The sequence below is a fragment of the Triturus cristatus genome, chromosome 8 (assembly GCF_964204655.1).
Source record: "Triturus cristatus chromosome 8, aTriCri1.1, whole genome shotgun sequence".
Classification (NCBI taxonomy): domain Eukaryota; kingdom Metazoa; phylum Chordata; class Amphibia; order Caudata; family Salamandridae; genus Triturus; species Triturus cristatus.
Genome location: NC_140591.1, coordinates 1,261,689,150 through 1,261,710,021, shown reverse-complemented (window position 1 = coordinate 1,261,710,021; position 20,872 = coordinate 1,261,689,150). Strand labels below are relative to the sequence as shown.

Sequence of the window (20,872 nt, the reverse complement as noted above, 5' to 3'; positions counted from 1 at the left end):
ATTATTTGGCCTCCTTGATGTCTGCACTACAATCTTGTCGTTCACAGGTAGCTGCAGCTTTTCCTGACAACACTGAGGTGAAACCCCATGACGTAATTCCGGGGGATCTCGTTTTAGTGAGGAACTTTGATCGAAAGACTCAGCTGGATCCTAGGTGGAAGTCACCGAAATTGGTCTTGCTCACCACAAGGACAGCCGTGAAGATCGAGGGCAGGAAAGGCTGGATTCATTCAAGTCATATCAAGAAATTCCATGGACTACCAGCGGATGTGAATACCACACCTCGTGTGTCTTCACCCATTGACTCAAAACTTCCTTTTGTTGAAAAGAGTAATTCCGAACTTTATAAACTAAAACTCAGGTCCAATCAGTCAAGCAATTTGATTGTTTAAGTCCTCTCCGAGGTGAAGCGGTTGAATTGTCTCTGACATGTATCCCTTGGACCTGAATAGAGAATGCACCCGAAAAATGCTGAAACGACAGGCGTACTGTAAATCACTGCGTAGTCATTGTACAGTGACGTTATTAATTTTGTTGTCCTTAAGTCTTTTAATAATTACTGCAAGTATATTGTTGCATATATATTATCCTATTTTTAGACACGTTTATAATGTTACTGCTGAACATTCTTTTAGTGAATTACCTCCGCTTGAGTTGTCTTATAGATTTGCGCTGCGCAATAACACGTTTATTAGTATGTTACATCATTCCCATCAGGTTAGCAATGCTACAAATTGTTGGATATGTGGCCGACTCCCTCCCTATCAGAATTATAAAGGAATTCTACCTCTCTTTCCATATCCGTTCACACACAACGGCTCCTGTGGAGCATGGTTTAGCTTAATTAATTCCTTAGATTCAAATTCTGCAGTTTATCAAGACAACTGGGTATGGGGAAATCTGAACTTAGTTTTACTTAAAGTCTGCCACCCCAACAAGGAGGGACTTCCCAAAAGAACAGGAACTGATCTAGAAAATGAAGTATATGGATTAGGTAATTTCACGCTTAATCTTATGATCCTAAATGTCGAATCCGAAGCTACTCCAATTTTGCCCGCTATGTCAATATTTCCAGTAAAAGGTGAATTATGTGTAAGAAAGAATGGTTCCATACATATGGGCCATAGTAGATGCACCACTGTAGTAGAATTTAGTGATCAAGGCAAGTCTACATTTAGAGCTTCCCGCCATTCCTATTTCATATGTGGTCAGACGGCCTATGTACGTTTGCCTCTAGATTGGGATGGTACCTGCTACATTGGATTTCTTTTGCCACCTGTTTTCCTAGCTCCTCCTGATTATCACAGAAATACTCATTTAGTATATAATAGAGTAAGGAGAGATCTCCCAATAGTCGATTACACTGAAACAGCATGGGAAAAATACACAGATTTCAATAAAGGTCTCTTTCCCTATATAGGTACAGTTACTAATAGTAAGCTGATACGTCGATTAACCAGAACCCTTGAAGCAGTAGTGAACTAAACTATTTCCGCCTTAGGCAACTTAACAGAAGAGCAGTCTGCTATGCGGATTGTTGTGCTTCAAAATCGTCTTGTCCTTGACGTCATCCTGGCCGATAGGGGCGGAGCTTGTAGGGTCATCGGATCAAGCTGCTGCGTATTCATACCAGAAAATTCGCCATCTGTATATAAAGCTATAACCCGCCTTCATAAGATTGTGAGCCAGATACACCAGAATCCAGGCACTTGGACTTGGTCCGGGTGGTTTTGGAGCGTGTTATCAGCCTGGGGATACTATCCTTCCTAGGTATCGGCCTTCTCATACTATTCAGTTGCTGCTTATGCCTGCAATGTGGACCAGCGATTTGTGGTCTGTGTGCCACATCGTGTATTCCACATCAAGATTTTCGTTCAAGATCCCGGAAGAAGAAAGAAGAACAAATGATGCTATATGAACAGATCAATGGATTAATGAAGATTGATATCTCTTGACGGGCAAGTAGGGGACAAGGAGGGAATGTGGAAATATGGATTTTCCTGGTCAGTTATGTCCCCTATCTTGGACCCCAACGGTTCTATGTGCATGTTACAAGTACATGTATGTTCCCTCCAGTTCCAGTTATGAAGACGCAAACACATGTGCGTCCACCGTTAACATGTCCTCTTTCAGATCCGCCATGAATGGGCCGGATATTCCATTCCTAAGTACAAAAGGCCACCGCCTTTATATGGTTCACTTATGCTATTTTTCAGTCCAGGCAAGTAGGCCCTGATTCTGTCATCAAGCTTTTCCTTCTTTCTGCCTCTGAAGCTCCAGTCTGAGTCTGCATCTGTGACCATGAACTTTGTCTCATTCCCTGCGCGGCTCACGATGCCTGACATCAGCTTGCTGCCTGCCAAGAACTGTATTTCACCTTCGAAATTATCTGCTCCGATCCCTGCCCAATGCATTCCTGTCTAGTAGTTTAAGTAAACATTCTGCCAGCTACCGAGCAAGGGCCCGGCTTCTCTGTCTTCATGCAAGTAATTCATAGCCCTGTTACTATGGAAGATTCCTGCCCTCGCATCTAGTGTAGACACTTAGACGCTTGTACACGCACTAACAGTCAGTATAGTCAGTATAGAATAAGATTCTACTCTAAGAGACCTCTCTTTTGGATAAACATAGTTCTTTAAACATAGGATGTTAGATATGATTTGGGATTAGGTTGACTTGACCCTCCAGACTTCTGTCGCCACATGTAGAGCTAAATGTCAAGTCCCCTTCACCCCCTAGTTGCACGTCAATCACACGTCATGCTGCTGTGCGCGCATCTCTGCCAAGTATTTCTGCTGACATTGCGAAATTATTTCATAGGTCCACCCATATGTGACATCACAACCAATGACGTTTCCTTGTTACACCCAATTACGCCTCCTTCAGCTACGCATGTAAAATGTTATCTTTGCTATCAATTGTTACGCCTCTTGCATTGGCTTCACTGTAATGCCTATTGTATAAAAGTGAATAATTATCAATAATGTATGTACTTCACTTCCTGAACCTTCGTGGTGATGGAACCTGGAGCAACCGATTATAATCGACCATTGGAATAAAGCCCATTCCGAACCTCTAATACCACGGATTCTGCCTCTTATTTACTGAGCTAATTTATTATGTTTCTGTATCAAATTAAGTCCCGGTAATTAAATTATTTACCACACCAGGACCGCCACAAAGAACACATGGCTGTCCAACGCCGAGTGTTGGGATGCCAGGAGCAGCTGGCTGAACAGGTGCGGGTGGGCTTCGACCGCATGGCAGACAAACTAGATGCCATAAATGGGTGTCTAAGTCCCATCAGGGACCACTCACAGTCCCTAACGGACACCTACAGTCTGCTCCATGCCCTCCAACGAACCATGGCTGACATCGCCAGAGTCCTGACTGTGCAACAAGAATGACTGTCTAGTCAGGGTAGCTCCAGCAAGCTCGCCCAGGAATTGGAACTCATGCGGAGGCTCATGGAGACCATGGAGTAGGCCAATGCGGAAAGAGCGAATGCCACGGCTGCACACCAGTGAGAGGTAGCTGGTTTCCACAATGACCTCAAAACCATCCTCATGGCATTGCTGCCACAAGGCCTGGTGCCGATGCATGCTGCTGCTACCACTACATCCACATCTCCGCCCCCTGAAGTGTCAGTTCCACACAGTGCGGCAGACATTCCACCTCCGGCCCCTGAGGTGTCACTGCCACACAGTGCTGGAGAAAGGCCAGCACCACCCACACGTGAGGCACATGTTACAGCAGAGGACGAAGATGCAGATGAAACCACCTAACTGGTACGGAGAAAACTGTAGTATTCATCTCCGCCATATGGCAGGTTTCAGCTTGGTTCTGCCCTCTGCATCATCACCTTCCTCTGACCCCCGATACACTCTGCGACACTCACCGTGGACCTCGCAATGGACTGCCATATTCTGTTTGATCACCAACGACACAGCTATCAGACTGCGGACTGAACTCTTCCACTTCCTTTGGACTAGTCATTCCCTGAATTACTCTGGCTGACCCTCCACGGGCCAACATTTGAAAGTGGGGTTTGCATGGCCCTGTACTGCTCCAAATGCAACACTCCACTGAATGTGTATTAAACATTCCGAATCACACAGATGTGTCATCTCTATGGTCTTTCAGGTGTGGTAGTATGGATGAATGTAGGGTCAGTGAATCCCTCTTACGTCCATGTGGCTCATGTCGTTGGACTTGGGTCACAGGGTGACACATTGCCGATTGTCATCCGTGTGGCGCCGACGCAACAAGAGCGACACAAGCATTTGTTACTTCCTTGTCCAGCCCCATACGGAGCTACGCCCAGAGCCCCGGGGTCATTGTTCAAACCCTTACGCTGGACTGGCATACGGCTGGCCAGCCCACTACGCTTACGCTCCAGGGGGGACAACAACACCACATGTGCCAGGACTTCCCTGTAGTGATCTGCTGCTCACAGGTCTAGTTGTCAGCATGCAACAGTCACTCCCTCATGGCTGGTGTACACCCACACCACACCCATCCAGCACACGCGTCACAGCACATGTGACCCTGCTAATAAAAAGGGCCGGGCGCACGTGCACGACGCCATTTCCAACCTCTCTCGGGGTGTATCCGCGTGGTGTGCATGTAGGCATGGGGGCCCAGGGGCCTGCAACATCACATTCTGCAGGCCCGGAGGGGACATGATGGTGTCCGCACCACGATACTCAATCATAGAGGGTCCATGACAGTGAGGGCACAGACTTGGTGGCACCGGATACACTGCGGCCAGCACAGGCACACCGCCACAGGACGGTGACTTTCGGTGCACTGAGGTAGGGGCACCTATGAGGCTGAGCGGGTGTGCAGCCTGCGATGAGGCCGGGTGCACTGGTATGTCCTCTGCCATGGAGTAATCAAGACCCAGCACCAAAAGTGAGACCTGGTGGCCTGCGGAGCGGGGCTGCATGATGTGGAGGGTGCCATGTCCGCGTGCCCCGGGCTTGTGGCTTGCAGCGGCATGTGGTGGGTCCTCTTTTCTACACGCCGATGGTGGAAGGTGAGCAGTGAGGCCTGCGTGCGCAGGGCCAGGCATGCACCGCTGGGCGGCGGGAGGGATTGGGGTGCAGCTATCTGGGTGGGCAGGCTCTGGCATGCTCCGCTGGGCGGCGGGAGGGGCTGTGGTGCAGCTGGCTTGGTGCGCAGGGGCAGACAGGCGATGGTGTTGTGTGCAATTGTATGTACTTTGCCATTCAGGTATCTGGACTCTGTTTCAGAGGACGGGTCTGTCTCAGATGTGGGACCTGGTGAACTGCACAACATACCCGCACGTGGTTGGAGATACATCGGTGGCCTGGGTGAGCAATGTGGCCTGGGTGCGCAGTGTCTATCTCTCTCTCTCCCTCTCTGTTTGTCTATCTCTCTCTCCCCCTCTCTGTCCATCTATCTCTCTCTCCCCCCTCTCTGTCCGTCTATCTCTCTATTTCTCTCTTTCTCCTTCGCTCTCTCTCTGTCCCTTGATGTGCGCAGGACACACCTTCTCATCATGATTTTTGTCTTGCAGGCTGTGACTTACGGATTGTCCCGAGGGGAGCCGCCCTGTGTCTTCATTTCTGTTCTGCGTTTATTTTAATAAATTATCATTTGTTGCTTCGAAGGGGAATGTGTGATGCTCATTTTTGTGATGACACATGCATGTCACCAGATGTGATTGTGCGACATCATGCGGGTTATCTGGTACATGATTCAGTGTTGTTGATGTGGCATGTCTTTGTCAGGGGGGTTGCCAGAGAGGGGGGGTCCTGGGGGTGCTGGCGGTGGGTATTGTGGCCCTCTTGGGTGTCCGGCACGCATGTTCAGTGGCTCCATGGCATCTGTTCTTCTTCAGGTGAGACTCTGGGCTGGGCTCCCTTTTCTGGTGCAGGTTGTAATCCGACTTTGCACTAGGTCGGAGCAGGTGTTAGTTTCCTGGTGTAACGCGCCTTATCGCCTGTTTTGTGATCTTATCGCAGATCAGGCTGGTCATTGAGAATGTTGTGGAGTGGTGTTGTTGCGGCTTTTTGCACGGGAACGCCTACTCTGCATCTCATTAGCGATAGTTGCCGGGGTGATCTGTGGCGATGTTTTTTGCAGATGCTTTCACGAGAAAACTGGTGATATCGACTGTTAACACCAGCCTGTGAATGGCGAGATAAATTTATCGCAACTTTGGCTGCGCTAAAGTGCCATTATCTCGGCGATAGCTCCTTGAGAATATGGCCCTTTATTTGTACATTTTCACCACAAACTGAGCAGTCATATACAGAATCCTTCGAGACAATATCCATTGACTTATTTACGTTACACACAGTAGAGCCCTGAACACATAGCACCGCTGGATACACTTTTACATTTTTCATGGCTTAATAGCATTCATAGCATCATACACAGTTAGAGAGGCACAAGCACCCGCATTTACATACTATCGTCGCAGTCAGTCTCGACAGGCTTTCTGACCTTTCTTTCCTTGTTCCCTCAGGACTGTGTAAATGTTAGAAATAAAAGCCCATATTTATCAATATTTACCGCAACCTAACTTAGCAAGCCACCTTGCTGCATTGCATGAAAGGGAGAGGGCAGGAATGAGCTGTATTTAACATTATACGGTGCATTCCTGCTTTCTGCCTGCGCTAATGCACAATTGCTTTCTAGCATCAATGCAGGCACCCTTGCACTTTCCTCCGTAGTAGGCAAGATTGTATTTGTGCAGGCAGGGGCACCTTTCTACACAAAAACAATCCTCAGAGTTATTTTCCTCTTGCTAAGCATGCTGTATATTGCAGCGCACTTAGAAAGAGGAAACAACAAGAAGAAATAAAGTTATTTCTCCTCGTTGCACCTCTGGTGGGGAGGCGTACAATTCTGACGCATTCCCAGGTCTTTCAGTGTTGGTAAATCTGGGAATGTGTCAGAATGCATGGGTGGATGTGTGGGAACACCCAAGATCTGCCCATGGAACACCTCCCTACCACAGAGTAACGCAAGGCAGTCATTTGCACTGCCTTGCGTTACTCTAGATTTATCACTCCGGGCAGGGGTATGAAAGGTGGCCTTGCTTTGCTTGATAAATCTCTTATAGGTTTTGCATCGTTCTTTTGTCCCATTGCGTGGTGCAACGGTGGCACAAAACGTTGATAAATATGGGCCAAAGGTCATGTATTGTTAGGAAAAGCAATGCTGTCTGGCCCCACTTGTGGTTTTTTTTTTCGAGCTCTGTGTTTTTCCTCCAGTGAACTATGTTGCTCGTGGGCTTGTTGCAACAGAAAAGCCTACAGTGTTCTACGATCTTTGGGCCAGATGTATCAAGCGTTTTCCCATTCGCAAACGGGCCGAATCGTAGAATCGGCCCATTTGCGAATGGGAAAAAGCCTTTGGGGATGTATCATCCCAAAAGGCAATCGCAAAATAGGGAATCGCATTTAGGGAATCACAATTTGCGATTCCCTAAATGCAATGCAGGATGCACTTTTAAATCTGCGACCCTGCTTTAAGGAATTGCAGTTTACCACCAACTTCTAGTTGGTGGCAAATTGCAAATCCTTAGAAAAATGCACTTTTTTGTGTTTTTCTATGTGCCATGGGGCGCACAAACATGCCCTTAGGGCATGTATATGCGCCACATTTGCACACATGCATACTTCACGGGTGCAACAGGGTGTCCTTTTGGCACCCTTGCACCCTTGAAATTGCATGCGCAATTTGCGAGTACCTATTGGGTACTCGCAAATTGCGCATGCAATTCCCATTCATTCCTATGGGCCTCTAGGCATTGGTTGAAACCCTCTAGGCCCATAGGAATGAATGGGAAACCATTCCTTATTTGCGACTCGCAATTAAGGAATGCATAGGAATAGCAATTTTATTTGCGAAACCTACATACATTGCATTTTGCGAGTCCATAATAGCGAATCGGTAAAATTCGCTATTAAGGACTGTCAAAATACAATGTTGATACGTCTGGCACTTTGAGTTTTGTCTCAGGCTTGTTTCCCAAACACCTATCAGGAAGAATGTTCAATATCTGTACAAAGAATATGGCAACACTTGTTTCATCTTTGTGGCTTATCCTGACTAGTCATCGAGGAATACTGCATAGATAATCAATCGATCAATATGAACTTTATTCGGATAAAAACAACATATCCATAAAAGTACAGTTAAAATATAGTACAAGATAAAAGTGCAAGTAATTCAAACACATCAAATAATAAGATTATACCGAATACATGGTGTTACGAGTGCGTACCGCCGTTTTTAAAAAGGATCCAACTCTAAAACATGATTCATCATTGTTAACAGCTAGCACCATTTCGTAAGCTACCTTATAATCAGTAACACATCGTGACTTAAAATACGGAATCAGAAATTTTTTAGTGGGGGATGAGTAATAAGAACAGAAAAATAAATAATTTAACATTGATTGTTTCAAGGTATTATTACATGGACAGAAGGAGAGTTCAAGGTTAGCCGTGTAGCCAGTGGGAAATGACAGCAGATATTTCATTGTGTCTGTCCTTAGCCTGAAAAATAAGCCCCTTTCCCAGCAACCAACAGGATATTTGGGCATAGCTGAGTTTGCATACTCGATTTGCATATATCTAGCAACTGAAGTTTTATTATATTCAGTTGCTAGTCTTATTTCTTTATAAGAAGCATAGAGTAGTTGTTCTATGATTTTAATGTTGGTGGGGCTATGATCTAAAGGATTTGAAAACAGGTGTTCCAAATTCAGGCTGTTTAAACTTTTATGGACTCCTACCAGCCACGGTATATCCATCCCTCTGTCACAGTTTAAACAATCCATGATTATCTCTCTGGTCAATTGTGCAGCCGGGTTCTTCCAGATTCTTAGCCAAAACAATGTCGGGCGAGCCTTAATAAAATCTTCTACATAAGGCAGGTGTAGCTCGCTATGGCTAGCATATGTGGAAGAAAAGAAAGGAGCTCCCAGAATTTTGCGACAAAATCTGTTCTCTTCACGCTGAATAGGTATACAAATAGTGTTTCCCCATACCTCTGCTCCGTATGTAGCGGTTGGTAAACATTGTTAAGATAAGGAAGAAGAGACAGGCCCATGTTTTGTGCACTTTTCCCACTCAGCTGGATAAGGTAGAGGCTGGGGAAGGCCTGTGATCCCAGACAAGTGATGTACCTGCAGAGTGAAAGGAGAATGTCCTCAGAAAATAGGCAGCAAAACATTCTTATAAAGAGTCAGCATGGAAAAAGAGGCTGCTTTCTTGCCTCCACAATGTTATGTTGGCAGCACACACAGTATGCTGTGAAGTTCTGTCAGGGAGCCAGTAGCCAGACAGGGTTAAAAAAGACAAACATGTAGCAAAAGGAATAATGCCAAACACCGCACAGAGACAATTTCTTTTTTCATGGTACTGTTTTCAAAAAGGTGGGGATCGCACTCTGTAGGTAATTTTGCAGAAAATAGCAGTTTCTGAAAATGCCAAACCTCTGGAGTTTGTCTGAACTCCTTTTGGGTCTAGTTTGAGCTATATAAAATGTGCTATATAAAATTTCAAATAAATAAGTGAAAACGTGCCACAATCGAAACATACAAACCAAACGAAATTTGTTGGTGGGGTTGGGTTTACTTTTCATCAATTTAAAATGTGATTTAATATATAGCATGGGGATTCATTTGCTTTACTGACGAACAAAGAACTAAAGTTATTATCCCAAGGTCACACACTGTGTCATTTGACCCATGCTACATCAGCTGAAGATTCCAAATCTTTAGCTAAGGTCCAAATATAAATTACACTGTTCTTTAAAAAAATTAATGTTGACTGTAACGAATTGTGGGTGGGAAGCCACTGTACCACTGAAAGACCGCAGCATATAGACCTAAAGTAGACAAGCATTGGCATAGCTAACAGGTCTCACCTTTGGGACCTTATAAGTATTTAGTTATGCAGCAGCAGCACAATATCCTTGGTGCAACAACATCAACTGTTGAATGGCGAAACACTTTTAAGGACCCAAAGGCGAGACCTATTGGCTATGCCAATGCTTGTTCATTTTTTATCTCAGGTCAGCTTATTTCATAACTTGTCAGCATTTTACACGTCAAGATGCTTTGTAACGTGCCAGAGATTGGCATTACTTCGACTCTGCTGCATGGTGTTGACATTCCTTCTGCTTTTACCGCCGAGCATGTAAACCCTACACTCAAGGCGCTGTGTACTTGAACCCTACGGGAAGATTGCCGCGATACGGTGACTGTATTTTTTTCTGAATGTTTGCTTTAGTACTGGCATGTGTAGTAACAAAAAAGCAGTTCCCTATTTGCCTTAAGCTTTGATGCAAGCAATTTAAAAACAGTTTGGACAATTAACTAATAAGCTGAATATTCGAAAATCGTCAATCACTAAAAAGAAAGCCAAATTTGCAGATGTGTGTCTGTGTGCACCAGGACTGGCTGCTTTGTCATCTTGTGTTAAGAGATAGTGGCCTTATCCGCGGGGCGGGAGGGGCGCCCCGCTTTGAAGTCTCCGGGACTGGAGGATGCACGCGGGGTCAGGATCAGCACACGAGGTCACTTCTTCTGAAGTTATCCATGGAGTCATCGGTGCTTAGAAGGCTCCTGGACACACTTCCACCCGAACCCCTCCCTTTGACCCCCTCTTTGACCTATGAACAGAATGTCTGTTTGATTAAGCTAAAATGTTTGCATGAGTCACCCATCTTGGCGCCTGATCTTTAAAAAAAAAAAAAAGGAAATGTACCAGTTTGTTTATACGTGTGCTTGCAGTACATTTCCAACTTTTTAAAATTCTCACAGAGGATTCTCGGAGTACTCCCGATGCCCCGAGACTTGTAGTTGTCCTGCAGTCATTTTGGAATTATTTTGAGCATTCCAAGTTCCTCCCTTGGGAAGGCATTTTATGGCCATTCGCATCCCTTGCTGCAAGAGGTGTACATTTATTCACGTGTAACGTTTTCACAATAATGCAAGTACACTTTTTTTTTTTTCTGCTTAGATAAACCCTCTACATTACATTTCCTCGAATGTCGGAGATATTCCCTTCGCATTTTCACCTTGGACACAGATTTATTTCTGCCATTGCAAGGGAATAAATAGCCATCCGTTTCAGAGGTGAAAAGGGTCAATAGTTTTTGCATATCCTCAAATTCACAAGTTTGTGGGTATACGCCTTCTTGCTAAAGCATCCCCCTCTCTGGCACACCGCCACCTCCCCACCCGTCAGAGCAGGTTTGCTCACATTTCATGTTAGACTATAGAGGTGTCATATTATGTATGAGTAAATCACATTGAAAGTGTAACATTCATTTTTTGCCTGTACAACACGAGAATTTACACTCGCAAAATGAGTCCTACATGCACCTAAGTCCAATTTGGGTATGGAAATGCCTTTGTGAATTAGAGCTTTGCAGGCATTTGTATATCAGAGTGTGCACCTACTCACAATGTGTCCCTGTTGTGCCAGAGTTGACAAAGCACGTATGTAGCGCCTTAAGACTATCCACCTCTTCAGTGAGTGGGTAGTGTCCACTCATGCTAGGGGATGACCAGGGGCTGATGTACCGTAGTACAGAAGATGCCGTGTAAAATACTAAGTGAACACCAGTGGAGAACAATTCCACCAGTTATAAGTTCCAGTTAACACATAAACTATATGGGCAAAACAGCTTCTTCATTTTGAGTACGTAATTTAGGCTTTGAAATTCATCAATAGCACCAGGGCATATGTACTAATTGTGATACAACATTTGTCTTAAAGAAGCCGTGTGTCATCTTAGACAGTGTTTAATAACTGAACCCATAACATTCTGTGAATTGTGGCTTGTAAAGACTCCTTGCAAGAAAATGCACGATTGAGGGAGGTTATCGAAAAATATTACAATATAATTCTAAACTAATGATTTGCAAAGAATATGGGTGCCCCTAATTGCAAAGTTTGTGTGGGAACTTGTTTTACCTTTTGTTTGCTTACCTACAGGGGGCACTATAACTGGAAACCTTGTCACTATTGTAGACTCATCGTTGTGTAGCGCTGGTGCACAACCTCTATCAGATCTAGACGGAGTTTGCCACTGCTATTGTCCCCAGTCATGTTTTGAAGTTTTTGCAGTAATATGTTTAATCATTATGCGCTCCGTAGAACATGCTACACATTACTACTATTTGCAGACCTCTTCAGTAAAAGGCACTAACTGATATGTAGCGCCTACACTGTAAACAAGCATTGGCTGCGCGGAATGCATAGCTGGGGGCTGCAGCGAGAGAGAGGCAGAGGGAGTTGTGTGCGCGCGCGCTGCGCGCGAAAGCACTTAATGAGCCATGACGGCTCGTAACTGTAAAACAATGAGATAAGAAAGGCAGAAAAGGCAGAAAAGGCAGATGGCGGCTGCGCGCATTCACGCGCACATGCACCCAAGCTTTAGGCCAGGGTAGGACTTTGAAATCCCCCTTACTAAAGTCGAGCAAGCAGAGCATGCGCTGCTCTGGGCTCGACCTAAAAAACTGCGTCTTGGACTTCATTAACACTGGACCTTTGCTACACTGGATGATGTAAGCCTGCTCTGAAAACCATCCATTGGCTGCCGCTAAAGCAACATTTGATTTCAGAGTTCTATTACTGTGCATTCTGCAGCACACATAAAAAGAGGAATATGGCTCTCAGAATTGTTTTGTGCAGGAATGTGTCCCTTCCTGCACAAAAACAATCCTGCATGCAACACAGACATCCTTGCACCATGGTGAAGGGGGCCTGCACTGGTGCTAGACTGCCAAAAGGGTGCCAGCGCAGGGGAAAATGCAAAACTGGGGTGGTGTAGTGGGCAAAAGAACGATGGATTTGACCCAGATCTCTTGACTGGGGGAGAATGTCTGCATTGTCAGCATTCCGTCCATCATTTGTTTGTTGTAGCGCAGGGGAAAAGGCAGGACTGTGCCATATTGCCTTAAATAGGGTGAATTCCTGCCCTTTCCCTGTCCCGCAGTGCAGAGCAGCAAGGTGCCTTGCTGGACTGCACTGCGTGACAAGTTCCTAAATGGGCGCCTAAATGAGGTTACTTAAGTCCAGTATAGTGATAGATGGCCTCCAACAACTCACCATCAGATTCAAAGTGAGGCCCAAGCGTTCAGTGGGCACAAATCGTGAGAAGTACATTTTCCGCAGGTCCGCTACCTGAAAGGTAAAAGTATAGGTGATCTCTGCCTAATCTTACCCGGTGCTACTGCTCAGGCCTTCTATTTTCAGCCGTACAGGACAGAGGATCTTGAGGACAGACAAGTAGCCATCTCTTTGTCTAAGTTCTGAGCAAAGGATGACGACTTCTGCCATTACATTTGTAGAAAAGGGTATTTATCACTTAGATTCTAGTGCAGACTTTTCCATCACTCAAGGGGCAGCACACACAACGCATTTCAGTGTCTGTGTGTGTTTCATAACAGGAACCACGACTTAGCCTTACTATCCAGCGTTCTTGTTTCTTAGCTAGGTTTGCATTATAAATACACATAAATACATTATTTTACATATCAAGGGCATTCATTTATATAGCATCATCTTCTACTTCGCAAGTATCCAGTATGCTGGCAATTATTAAGAGTTGTTTCGTCGACTGAATGCCACCTTTCTTTTATTTCAGTTCATCTGCCTCTCTTAAAACCTTTTTGGGGCAAATCCATCACTCTATTCTACTCATATGCAAAAGGCTGTTTTTTTAGTTCAAGCTTACTACTATCTCCTTCAGCCTAGCCCCACAAACTAACATCCTACTCTACTTTACTAAAAATGTAGTACTGACACATGCCCCACCCCTACCCTAACCCACCTCAAAATGTTCCCCTCAGCCAATTCCCACATCACAATGCAAGTGTTAACTTTAATCCTCTTTTAACTTCACATGTTCTCTTTCCTAACAGCGCCTTTTTTATCACGTTTGCCTCCCAGCCCTCAGCCCAGGCCCCACCTCCTTGAATTCTTCTTTCTTCCTTCTCACCCCTTTACCATCTCTCCAGCTTTTGTCCCCTTTTCTGCTTTCCCCCGAAATGACAAACATCTCTCTTAATGTAACCCCCATCACAACACCCCACCCACTTCCAATGCGCCCTGTACCAAGGAGGATGGTGAGCTTTCCGTTTGGCAAGCCTCTGAAAAGTAATTCATCTCACCCTTCTACTTAATAATGCTCCCTGCAGCCTGCTCATTATGTTCCTCTTTTTCTCCTACCAATATCCCCATGCAGAGGAGACACTACGCGCTCCTCTGCCCTGTACCCATTTTGTGCTATGTAGGTTCATGAACGGCTATCATTAGGACCCGGTTCAGTTGTGTGGAAGATTTTTGTGCATTTCCAAACTTGATTTAACATGTATACACTGATATAGTACTGTTGCTTTTAAAATGAATGTGTAAAAGTGTGTTTTTCCCGCTATTTATTAACTAGGCCACAAATTAGACCTAAACACCATCTTGTCAAGGATAGAAGTCACCTCTGACACTCATGTTTCTCCACGCCCACTTCTCCCCTCGCAAACTTTGTAGCACACAGTCAAGCTGAGATGTATTGGTTTATTTCCACTGTTATTGTTATTCAAAATATTTCCAAAGGTCCTCTATTTGTTCACTGAGGCTGTTCATCCATATAAGACGTTATCGTTCATGTATCTAGTTTTGTTCTAGCATTTCTGGAGTACATTATCATAGAGGGTGCTGGTATGCAGCACACACAGAAAGAGGAAGTAACAAAGAGAAATAAAGATATTTCTCCTGGTTAGGCCTCCCCTGGTAAGGCATATCGTTTTGGTGCATTCCCAGATGTACCAGTCCTGGTAAATCTGGGAATGTATCAAAAACCATGGGGGTTGCGTGGGAACACCCATGCAACACTCATAGAACGCCTTTTCAGGGCATGTTGCATGATGCAAGAGCAATGCCAACCATCTCTTAAATAGGCCCCTTAGTTTGTTCTCTGTTTACCTTTTTTTCAAGGAGCTCTGCCTACATGTTTACAGGAAGGCTAAGACCTAAGGCAGAACCTTTGCTTGTCTCCATTTCAGGGGCAAGAACTACTGAGCAAAAGACTTTGCTGCTGGAGAGGAAGAGACAGTCTGCGAGTAGACATCCCGACTAGTTCATCAAGTTTCTAAGCCAAGCTATCAAGAGCTTTCCTGTAGTGAGGATTGTGCATGCCCTGGCCAGCCCGATTCAAGATTCTCCCTTTCAAGCCACCCAATGGGAGCGCAAAAGCCTGTGCGCCTCAGCCCCTTCACTGCCACTGCAAAATCTGATATCACTTTGGCCAGCACCTCAAACATCCCTATGTCCATGTTTGGCCTGTGTGACTAAACTCTTGAATTGCCTTACTCCCTGTCTGCTGTTATATCAGTGTGACGCCCATGTGCATGCTACGCTCCACTGCATTACAAACCCTATCAATGCTACACCATTGTCCATTTGAGGCTTGCGTGTCTGCGTGTCTGCATTGTGAGCAAACATTTTTTTCACTGGCTTTGAAGTCCATTTAAGGTAAAAGTGAGTCTCCCCTGGCATTGAAGATGTGAACCTCCTTGGAAGTGCCTGTCAACATGAGAGACCCAGTGTACCTTACCTCTGCTGCCAAACTACTGATCCCCAAAATGTGACTGATGTTCTTGCCCATAGAAATGGTGGGCCGGAAACCATGTGTCTGCTGACCAGTAGGCACTGCCAAGCAGGGCCAGACTGGGAATGCAAACATGCCCTGGCAATTGAGTCAAGCTGGCCGATTGAGGGCGGGGGGGGCATGTGTAAAACCCTGCAGCTTATTTTGTTACAGGGGGCCAATATTGGAGCTATGCTGCAAAACCAGCCCCCCTGTAACAAAAATGCCCCCCCAGAGGTCCAAAACTGGCCCCCAACCTGGCGGCCCACCGGGGAAACGCCTGGTGCCTACTACGGCCAGTCCGGCCTTGCTGCCAGTATAGCCAATGCCCGAGGCCCGAAGAGAAACTGTTAGCGTCAGAGAACTGAATCACAGATCGAATTTGGTACATTGGCAACACTGAAAGTAAGCTTTGATCTTGGACCTAGCCTCATGATAAATGCAACAGTATCTGTTGGAGAATACGTTCACCTTCCCGTAAAGACAGAAGGTACAGAATAACCAGATATAAATTGAGAAGAGTTGCTAATGACATACAGCGTCCTAAAATAATATTTAATCTTAATATAAATTCTTATATTTTTCTCGAAGGAATGGTACTGCTTTTATTGTGAGTGAAATATACCCCCAAACCACCAGAGCAATCCTAAAAATGGACTAGAGGGGTCATTTTCCCTTGGGGTCCATACTATTCAGGGCCTCCCCCTCATCACACAAAATGTATCTAAATAAACAGCAGGACCTGTAGGTGAAGTGTTAATAAGACAGCTAACTTCAGCCACAGGTCTGAATGGTGTTTGATATTGAAACTGCCCAGGAAAGGCAACTTTTTTTTTTTTACATAGACTTAGGTGTAGGCCTCTGGATGAAGTTTTTTATTTGGGCCCAGCAAAAAGGTCTGACAAATCTGCATTCCATCATCTAAGTAACGCCTTGAGTGCTCAACCTTGCTAGTCAAAGCCTGAGGAGGGGTTACAGCAAGCTCGCAATAGAACCTGCATAAAGTTTTTCCAAGGACACTAGCAGTACCTGTTACACGGATTACCTAATTGTCCCCGAGTCAAATCCGCCCTTGCACACCTGCCTGAGACATGAATGAAAGAAAGGAGTAGGAGAGACAAAGCGATTGAAAGGAACAGAATGTCAGAAAGAGAAAAGGGGTGAAACTAATGGCTGAAAATAAGAAAAGATAGCCACAGATAAATGGGGAATGATAGATGGAAATAAAATTAGGAATTGGGTAGAAACGACTGAAAAGAACAACAACCTGAGAGCAAGCTAGAGTGGGTAGAGAAAACCAGTATATTTCGAGGGACGAGTAAGCCCTAGGGCAGGTCAAAGAGATTGAGGAGTGGTTACATACCAGGGGTGTACTACCGCAATGGAGTTAAAGAAGGCGAGCTATGTACAGACTGAGGGCAATATATCAGGAAAGAGATATAAATAATAAAAGCGACCGTCAAATTCTGAATAACGTACAACGCATGCACAGTACAGTGTATATTGCATAGAACTATTATGGTAGAGTTTAACAAAATGTAATTCAGAATGACAAGCATGAAATGCTTTCTTTCACTTCACGCCATCTGCCCCCTGGAGCAAGACCACCGGTGATTGGCCTGCCACAACGATTAAATCGCGCGTCATGACGGCGGACGGCCGCTGCGTTCCATACTACGTCTCGCAGCAGCAGACCAGGCCTGCTTCAGTGAGACCTGTGTCCAAGCGCGTCACAAGCCGTCCCTTGGTAGTAGCGTCTAGCAAACGGCGCACCATGTCACCTTTAATTTAGGTTGTAAATACCAGACAATAAAATTGCGTAGATATGATTTTTCATGGCTCAATACATATTAAAAAAAAAATCCAGCCAAGGTAAAGCTCAAGATGTGAGGTATCGCTCCCGTGAGAATAATGTCCATCACTATATAAAGGGTTATTTTTTATGTCAAACGTTTTATCTAGATTTTAGTAATGCTAACTGCTAAAAACACACACACACATATATACACACACACACAAAAGATGCACACGCACTAATACAAGCACACAGCCTAAATAGGTTGTATAGCGATCGGATTAAAGGGCTGGGTTGGAGTCTCTCTTCTATGGTAGAGAATGGTGGTGTTTGTACATCGTTTACATGGCGCCAGGGCGCGCACCCGTAAGCAGATTTGTGGGGCACAACAAGGCAGCCTGTGTTTAATTTTCCAGTTGCAATTTAGACAAGTTAGAATACGTGGGCTCTCATTTACAGGGAATTGGCATCAAAGCCCCAGAGATGAAAAATAAAATGGTAAATTATTGCAATTTAATTTTTCATGTCTCTTCCCGAACAGTGTCAAGACTGAGGCAGGGCCGCTGCTGAGTGACAGCTGCATGTCACTCAGCAGGGAGGATGGTGGGCTGGCTAATACACTGTTTAAAGTGTGCATGACTTTTTGGCCGGCCGTCTTGCGACGGCCACCCACACATGCGGACATTAAACCTCTCAACACTGCTGTCTTCAGACAGCTGGATTGACAGTAAGTGCAAGCCTCCAGGGTGCTGTGGAAAGCCGAATGGGGCTGCTCCCACCAGTCGTGGCACTGCTCACATGCTGCATGTGAGAAGCGCCAGGATTGGGCAAGGGAGTTCCAGCATCTGGTTCCAGTTCAGAGAAGAGGTCCAGAGCAAGGACGTTGCGTCGGGTAAGTTTTATTTATTTATTTTATAATATTTTCCATGCGCACCCAGCCCCTCCTCCCCGTAGATGCCATCCACCACTGATTGGCATAGGGTAGCGCTATAAGTCTTTATCTGCACCCTTATACTATGGAGCAAGGGTGTCTGCATTGCATGCAGGCAGTGGCGTAACGAAACCTGAGGGGGCCCCCCTGCAAAGTACATGGAGGGGGCCCCCCACCCACCGCCCACCACTTTGCCCCACCGCCCAAAAATCTGGTACATTTTGAATTGAAACCTTTAATTAAATGCCTCTATATTCACATACTCAAAGTTCGAATAAGAAAGTAAGAAACACTCTTAACATATAAGCTACGCCATTTGCAATATTATTGTCAAGAGCAGAATATTTAGCTGAGACAGGAATCAGCGCAATGCCAAGGAGCGGTGCTATTGTTTGAGGAACTGCCAATCGCTGAAGAACAACTGCATAGGGTCTGAATTAGAATTGACATTGATGGTAAATAACTTGAAACTCTGAAAGACAAACCCAAATCTGCCATTTAACAGACTCGACTGACAATATACATGAGCGCTACACAGGATATAACCCAGTATCCTGCCAGCTCCAAGAGAAATAAATGAATATGTGATGTTACAACGCGATCAAAATGATTGCGGTATGTTACATCGCAGTTTTTACAACGCCAGTTGTTACAACGACTTGCGCTGGAGGGCGCTGGACTTAGGAATAGTGTGATTTACTATTCCAACACCAGTCTACGTACAGTAGGGAAGGTGATGGAATCGTAAATCACACTATTCCTTAGGTTATAGCGCCATCCAGCGCATGTCGTTGTAACACATTGCGTTGTAATACCCGTGATGTAAAGGCATTGCGATACAATGCCTGCGTGGTAATGGATGTCTCCCAAAATAAACTGGTGTGAATTATCTGCATGCCACACACTTGCGTCTGTCTGGGATTGTGTATGATATTAACCACTCTATATTATTTAAAGTGAACTGAGCATGCAATTTCAATAGCTACCATCAGGGCTTTAGTAGTAAGCAGGGCATAAACAGGCTGGCACATAAGGCTGAGGATGAAAACTGCTTGGATGCTTCAGAACATTGATGCAGATGTGTGTCTGTATTTATCATTTCTGTATTGTAAACAAAGCTAATTACACAATTTCAAGTGCACATTGATAGACAAGTGCAAACAACACCATCAATAAAGCATCATGTAGGATCAAAACAAACCATATTAGCAAATACCTAACGACAGAATCTATACTAACTGTAGCTGGTGAAGCAAAGGAAAAAGTGCAAATACTTTCAAAGTGCATATTAAAAGAATCTGCAATCCAGCAATATACAAAACTCAAGCATGTTTTGTAAAGCAATCCCCCTTTCTTCTTGCATCAAGGTGAAAACACTTTCAAAGTACGTGATGTAAACAAATCCAGCATTGTGCAGAAATGAAGCCAGGTTGGTCAAACAATCCTCCCTTTGGTTTGTGTATGAAGGCGTAAATATTTCAAAGTGACTGGTCAAACAATAACAAGCACAGCAGCATACACAAATCAAATCTAACCAGTTTAATCAGACTATGGCCCTTTGGTTTGTGCATGAAGGTGCAGCTATTTCAAAGTCACAGTTAAAACAGTAATAAGTACAGCAGGCAGCAGCATACAAAAATCAAACCAGTTTGGTCAACCAATGCCCCCTTGGTTTGTGCATGAAGGTGCAGATATGTCAAAGTCCCTGTTAAAACAATAACAAGTCCAGCAGGCAGCAGCACACAAAAATCAAACCAGTTTGGTCAACAAATGCCCCTTTGGTTTGTGCATGATGGTGCAGATATTTCAAAGTCTCTGTTAAAACAATAATAGGTCCAGCAGGCAGCAGCATACACAAATCAAACCAGTTTAGTCAACCAATGCCCCTTTGATTTGTGTATGAAGGTGCAGATATTTCAAAATCACTGTTAAAACAATAATAAGTCCAGAAAGCAGCAGCACACAAAAATCAAACCAGTTTAGTCACCAATGCCCCTTTGGTTTGTGCATGAAGGTGAAGATATTTCAAAGTCACTGTTAAAACAATAATAAGTACAACAGGCAGCAGCATATAAAAATCCCTGTACTGTACCCTTCCCAGGCACACACATATCTAGCGAGAGTCACTGCTACTGCGCAGCACTGAACTTCTACCTGAAGTAGGCCAAGGGTGAGTCTGCACATAGCAGTGGAACTTTAAAGTGAGTGAGCCTGTTGGGCTCACTCCAGTGACAGGGTAAAAACTATCTGTTCACTACTACTGATCACCGCACAGTATGCTGCCACCAGCGCGCTTGTGCTGCTTAACACCTGACGAAGGCTGTAACCCTCCACCACTATAAGGATAGCACTTTGGGTGCCCCTCCTGGTCCAACAAGACCGCATACCGTGCAACAGACCTGTGTCATGGCGTACCCACATGATCTGTGCTCACCTATGAGAAAAAAATCAGCATTAGGGATCCAGACAACAGTACAGTAGAGCCATCAGGGCAGGAGTACACG

General features: G+C 44.9%; 1 protein-coding gene and 1 long non-coding RNA gene across 2 annotated transcripts in view; one reads left to right on the top strand and one right to left on the bottom strand.

Moving 5' to 3' along the window:
• The window catches only part of LOC146805688 (uncharacterized), a 254,035-nt gene that overhangs the window by 33,125 nt on the left and 200,038 nt on the right, over positions 1-20,872 (bottom strand). The window contains exon 2 of the long non-coding RNA XR_014967882.1: positions 9,032-9,169. This is a non-coding gene — a long non-coding RNA (uncharacterized LOC146805688). The remainder of the gene's footprint in view (positions 1-9,031; positions 9,170-20,872) is intronic.
• DIPK2B (divergent protein kinase domain 2B) overlaps positions 1-20,872 on the top strand; it is a 267,311-nt gene that overhangs the window by 109,411 nt on the left and 137,028 nt on the right. The gene's annotated exons all lie outside the window — the stretch shown is intronic.